This window comes from Talpa occidentalis, unplaced genomic scaffold (genome assembly GCF_014898055.3).
Source record: "Talpa occidentalis isolate TD23 unplaced genomic scaffold, MPIMG_talOcc4v2.1 talOcc4.13, whole genome shotgun sequence".
Classification (NCBI taxonomy): domain Eukaryota; kingdom Metazoa; phylum Chordata; class Mammalia; order Eulipotyphla; family Talpidae; genus Talpa; species Talpa occidentalis.
Window position 1 is genome coordinate 54,298,539 of NW_023601322.1, and position 6,013 is coordinate 54,304,551.

The following is a 6,013-nucleotide window of genomic DNA, read 5'->3' on the forward strand; positions in this document are numbered from 1 at the left end:
GATGTGGAGGAAAAGGAACTCTGGCACATGGTGGGTGGGAATGGAGACTGGTCCTGTTAGTGGGCAGAATGAGGGGTTCCCTGGATCCTCAAAACTGCACACTCTACATGGGATCTGCCATCAGCTGCATAAAGACAAAACATACTCTGAAGTGTAAGACCTTCAATAGAAAAGAACTTTAATACAACTAGTATAAAATAGAGAATCAGTGTGCAATAGAGAGAGAGAAGAGAAAGAATACATTAGAATAGTTTCCAAGTGAAGCACCCAAAGCTACCCGTCCCTCATGGGTAAATGCCCAGCCAAACAGGCTTGCCCAAAGCAGGCCCACTGAAGCCCGAAGACCTGCCACAAGGCTAAGGCTACTGGTACCAAGGCTACTGGTAGAGACCCATGGGAAAGGACAGGAGGGGCCATGCAAGTCTGAAAGAAAAAGAGCAAAATCAAAATCCACATCAAGATAACAGCTGCCATTGTCAGCCTCCCCATGGCCTCTCACCCATGTCTTTGTCTATTTCACGTGTCTCTTTCCATGTCCTCACTCCCTGGCACAAGTCCAAGCCTGAGGAGCAAGCCTGGCTTCTTCTTCACATGTCTCCCTGCTCCATGCTCCTCCTCCAGTCTTCTTTCCTTATCTTACTCCACATCTTCCTCCTCTTCTTTAGCTTCTCATCCCTGCTCAGCTCCACCTTTCCTTGGGTGGGGTGGTAACCTGGAACCTTTCTTTTCTATGGATAGCACATTGGTCCTGCCCCTATGGAAAAAAGAAATGAAGGTTCCTCAAAATGGACCTGTCACATGGTCAAGCATCCCATTCCTTGGTATTTATCCAAAGAAGGTAAAAACACTAATTCTGAGGGACCTCCCCCCGCGGCCTCTGCAGCACTGGTTTGTTCCCCAGCTACGGCAAGGTCCACATGGCGCGACAGACCTCTCCTGTCTCGCCTGCTGCTCCCTCAGCAGTGTATTTCGTCAGTCTGCCTTCTGCTCCCGCTCTGGCTCTGGTGAATTCTCTCACCCTCCGTGCTTCTTACTGTACCTAGTACTTGTATAAATAAATAAATAAATCTTTAAAAAAAAAACACACACTATACTGAGGAATATGCGCCTCCTATGGTCACTGCAGCACTGTCTACCATAAAAAGCTATGGAGACAACGTAAGTGCTGAATGACAGATGAGGGGATAAAGAACACAAACTATATACACAATGGAATACTACTTGGCTGTGAAAAAGATGAAATATTGGATTTGCAACAACATGGATAGATATGGATGGGATTATGCTAAGTGAAATAAGTTTGAAGTGAGAAAGTTAAATACTGGATGATTTCATTCATATTTGGAATATAAAGAAACAAAACACGACAGACTAAACCAAAACATACTCTCTATATATGACTGCAGAATTGAAGCTATGGGCTGGGGTAAGAGTAGGAAACAAAGTAGGAAGAGGGCCCAATGGACTATGGTGAAGAACTATGGTGCCCTTAGGGTGGGTGTGATGTGGTAACAAACATCTGAAGCGGTGTGACCCTTGTGTCTGAACACTTTCGGTGTGTAAACCAATGCTAATCTCAATTGAGTAATACAGCGAGGGAAAAAGAAAAAAAAGTAAATTATCTCTTCCATCAGTCACTGACCTCAGGACTTTGCCTTCGCCTCCTCACTATCATACAGGTGAGGGGCTGGTTTCCCACAAGGTCAGAGGCAGGAGGTTTAGGGACTCCTGGGGCTGCTAAGACACCACTGAGTAGAGACACTGCAGAGAGGGCGGCTCTGAGGGGAACCAGAGCAGAGGGTCAGAGTAACCCCCAGTGCTGAGTGAGGATCTGGTTCCCAAGGAGAGGGGAGTGCGTGCATGTGCCCCCTTCCAGTGTGTGTGTGTGTGTATGCGTGTGTGTAACAGGAGAGACAGGTATACAACATAAGATGATGGGAAGTGAATTAACATCCAGCCCCAGAATAAATTAATTCAAATCGCACACAGAGTAAAGAGTGTCAGAACAACACCTCAGTAATACAGTTCCATGGAGAAACAGCTTCTGAGCAGGACTGAAGAAGAGGAGGAGGTTTAGAAATACCACATGGTTGGCCTGATGTGTAAAGAGCTGGGCAGGACCCCTCCCCCACCCTGGCCCCTGCTAGGATGTGGTGGCATCTTCACCCCTGACAGCTCCCTCCCCCAAACCCCAATGTTCCTCTCCTTTGGAGTCACCAGTATATGTACATATATGTATACGTGTAATCCCAGCTGCTTCTTAATTTCCCACCTGTCTGGGGCATGTAGGTGGTTCCCATAGCTTGGCTACTGTAAATAGTGCTGCAGTGGTGACGGGAGTGCAGGTCCCGTCACAGGAGAGTATTTATCCTCTGTGAGTAGATGCTCACTGTAGAATTGCTGGGTCCAAAGGCAGAACCACATTCACCCTATAAGAAACCTCAGTACTGTTTCCAGAAGGGCTGGCTCAGTCTTTATCCAAAAATAACGCAGGACTGTCCCCTTTTTTGCACATCCTTGCCAGTACTTGTTGTTTTGGTCCTCTGGATATGGGCCATTCTCGCAGGTGTGAAGGTTTAAGCCAGGGCATCATAAAGGCACAAAATGTGGGCAAAAAGAAATCCTGTAACACTCAGGCCAACACAAGGCTGTCTCTCACTGTGAAAGAAAATAATCATGAAGAAATTCAGGTGAATTACCTGCGTGTTAACATTATCAATGGTCCACTGCATTCTCAAGATGTCCTCCTGAAAGCATCCCCGTCACCTAGTCCCAGCCTCTCTGCCTCAACCCCCACCCCCACTGCAGTCCTCCAGGGTCTCATCTATAGGGACTGAGATACACTTCAGAGCACTGGGACTGTGGCTGCCTGGGGGAGAACACAACAAAACTTGGTCAGAGATGAGACCACGGGAGGAACTGATGAGAGTGACTCCCCCATGGGCTCCATCTACACTGTCCCCAGGGGCTCAGGGATCAAACCCCTGATCCACACTTACCTGCAGCCTGAGTGTAGCTTCCTCCTTGTCCTCCTGTGGGGAAGAATGAGCACATGTGAGACCCAGGGAGGAGTCAGGTCAGAAGCCTAAAAGAATCTTCTAATCCTGCACCACAGGGAAGTTTCCAGAACTGTGAGTAAAAGTCCCAGATCAGGACTTGGAAAAATGAAGAAAGGAGATGAGGGGGACTGGACCAAATGCCCTCTGGGCAACACACATGTGTGGATGGTACTTCCTATTAACCAGGCAGGGCAAGTTCTCCCTGGGACCTGAAAGTCCTCAGTGGACAAGATCCCCCACTCCCTTCCTACCTGAGCACTTCTTCTTTCCCTTCACACATGAAGCCACCTTGTGTGCAATGAGCACACCTCCAAAGAAAACCGAGCGGAAATGAGGACCACGGCAAGGATGGAGAACTGAGGAGGTGGCACTGGAAGGGAAGGGAAGGTCAGACCCTGAACCTGAGGCCTCAGTCTGACCTTCTGAAGGTCTCCAGAAGGGCTTCTGATGCCCCTGAGTCAGCCACGTGCCCACATCTCCCTCCTTACCCATCTCAGAACTCAGGGTGCTATCAGCCCCTCATGCTGCACATGGCACGTGTATCTCTGCTCCTCTCCAGAAGGCACCTCCACAGCCGCCCACTTCTGAAAGGTTCCATCTCCCCCAGGCCTGGTCTCTACCAGCTCTGTCTCCTGGGTCAGGTCCTCCCCACCTCGCTGCCAGGTCAGGGTGATGTCCGTAGGGTAGAAGCCCAGGGCTCAGCAACTCAGGGTGACCTCATGCTCAGAGATGGGGTGATGGGTCACCTATGGCGATTGGGGCCTGAGTGGGAGAACCGGAAATTTCATGCTTGTGTTTCCTGCATGGACACTGAAGCAGCCTCATGTGACCATCCTCCAGTGGACAGAACATATGCTTGGAGGGAGGAAGCACAAACCCCAGAAACCAGCCTGGTCTGGGAGTCCGGGATAGCAGGTGAGAGCCCAGGGAGGGATGCAGGTCTCTAAGCATTTTGTTACTGACTTGGGTGGAGGGTGATGACACAGACAGGCAGGAGTGAGAGCTCCAAAAATGCTCTCTGACCAAAAAACAGGATCTCGAGAGAGAAACTCATTGTTCCTAAGATGGCTGCCGGCCAAAAGTGAAGGGAGATTTCAGGGGTGGTGTCCCTTCTTTCTTAGGAGAAACTGGATTCCTTAACTGTCCTTCAGAAAAAGTAGGAGCCTCTGGGCCAGTCTTCATCCCAGAGCTTGAAAACGTGGCCGACAGCTCCCTCTCTGGCCAGAAGGGGGCGCGTTCTCACCATGATTCCACTTCCCTGCGGGGTGTGCGCCTCAGGGAGACCAAAGCCCCGCAGCCCCTCTTCAGCCCCGCCTTCAGTAACCCCGTGGTCTCCCGCCCGCACCCGATCTCCCGCCCTGAATAATCCTAAACTTAAATAAAACCTAAAGGGTGCTTTTTCCCTCCATGGTTTCTCTCCGCTCCCGCGAGTAACTTGGCTCCGGGGCTCGCCGCCGCCGCCGCCCGCCGCCGCGCCGCCGCCGCCCGACCGCGCCGCCCGCCGCTGCCGCGAGGACCCCTCCCGCGGCCTCGCCGCGCGGGCCGGGAGCCTCTCCCGCTCCGCCTCTGCCGCGGAAAGTGAAGTTTGAAGAGGGGAAGAGGGAATCGTGGAAATGAAGAGGAGGATCCACCTAGAGCCGAGGAACCGGCCCCCGGCCGCGGTTCGAGAACTTGTCCTGGACAACTGCACAGCAAATGACGGGAAAATTGAGGCCTGGCAGATGAATCTGTGAACTTAGAGTTCCTCAGTTTGATAGGTGTAGGCTGGATTTCAGTCTCAAATCTCCCCAAACTACCTAAATTGAAAAAGCTTGAGCTCAGTGACAATAGAATCTGGCGTTCTGGACATGTTAGCAGAAAAACTTGCAAATCTCAAACATCTTAACTTAAGTGGAAATAAACTGAAAGACACCAGCACCTTGGAACCTTTGAAAAGGTTGGCATGTCTGAAAAGCCTGGATCTGTGTAACTGTGAGGTCACTGACCTGAACGACCACCGAGAGGGTGTGTTCAAGCTTCTGCCTCGGCTGACCTGTCTGGACGGCTGTGACCAAGAGGACGGAGAAGCCTCCGGCTCAGATGCTGAGGTGGATGGTGTGGATGAAGAGGAGGAGGATGGAGAAGGAGAAGCTGCAGAGGAGGAGGAAGATGCGGATGGTGAGGAGGAAGAGTGTGATGATGAAGAGGATGAGGATGAAGATGTAGAAGGGGACGAAGACGAGGACGAAGACGAAGTCAGTGGGGAGGAAGGAGATTTTGGACAGGATGGAGAAGCTGATGAAGATGAAGATGACGAGGATGAGGATGAGGATGAAGAGGAGGAAGAGAGCGGAAAAGGAGAAAAAAGGAAGCGGGAAACAGATGATGAAGGAGAAGATGATTAAAACCCAAATAAACTTAAAAAAAAAAAGAGCGAACTGTTCGGTATTGGTTGGACTGCGCATAAGGATTTGGTAGATGTTTAAAAAAAAAAACAGGTAGCTGTGACGCAAACCCCAGGACACCCACCCACCCAAAGAGCCAAAGAACAGTTCCTGTGACATTCCGCCCTCCATTGAGTCCCTCTTGGAAATCCACCACCAAGCTTGGAGACTTCACCCCAACAAAATTGTAAGCGTTGTTAGGTTTTCGTGTAAGACTTGCTGTAGCGGGGACAGCTGTGATTGGTGAATCACCATCTGTGACTACCAGTTATGCCCAAGTTGTAACAGCATTTTTACTTTCTGTACAACGAAGAAGCTTTGTAAATAAAATCTTAACATTTTGGGCCTGTTTTTTCATGCTTTCCTTTTTTAATGAAATTTTTTATATTAGGACATTTTATGTGTCAACTGACAAAAAAAAAGTATTTTTAAGAATTCAAGTGAAATAAACACATTTCTCTTTGGTTAAAAAAAAAAAAAAAAAAACCTAAAGGGTGAAAGTCCCGCGGGCTCTTCCCTGGTCAAGGGGCC

General features: G+C 49.7%; 1 pseudogene; it reads left to right on the top strand.

Annotated features, from left to right (window-relative positions):
* Window positions 1–4,123: 4,123 nt before the first annotated feature.
* Window positions 4,124–5,464, top strand: LOC119242840 (acidic leucine-rich nuclear phosphoprotein 32 family member B-like; annotated as a pseudogene).
* Window positions 5,465–6,013: the final 549 nt, after the last annotated feature.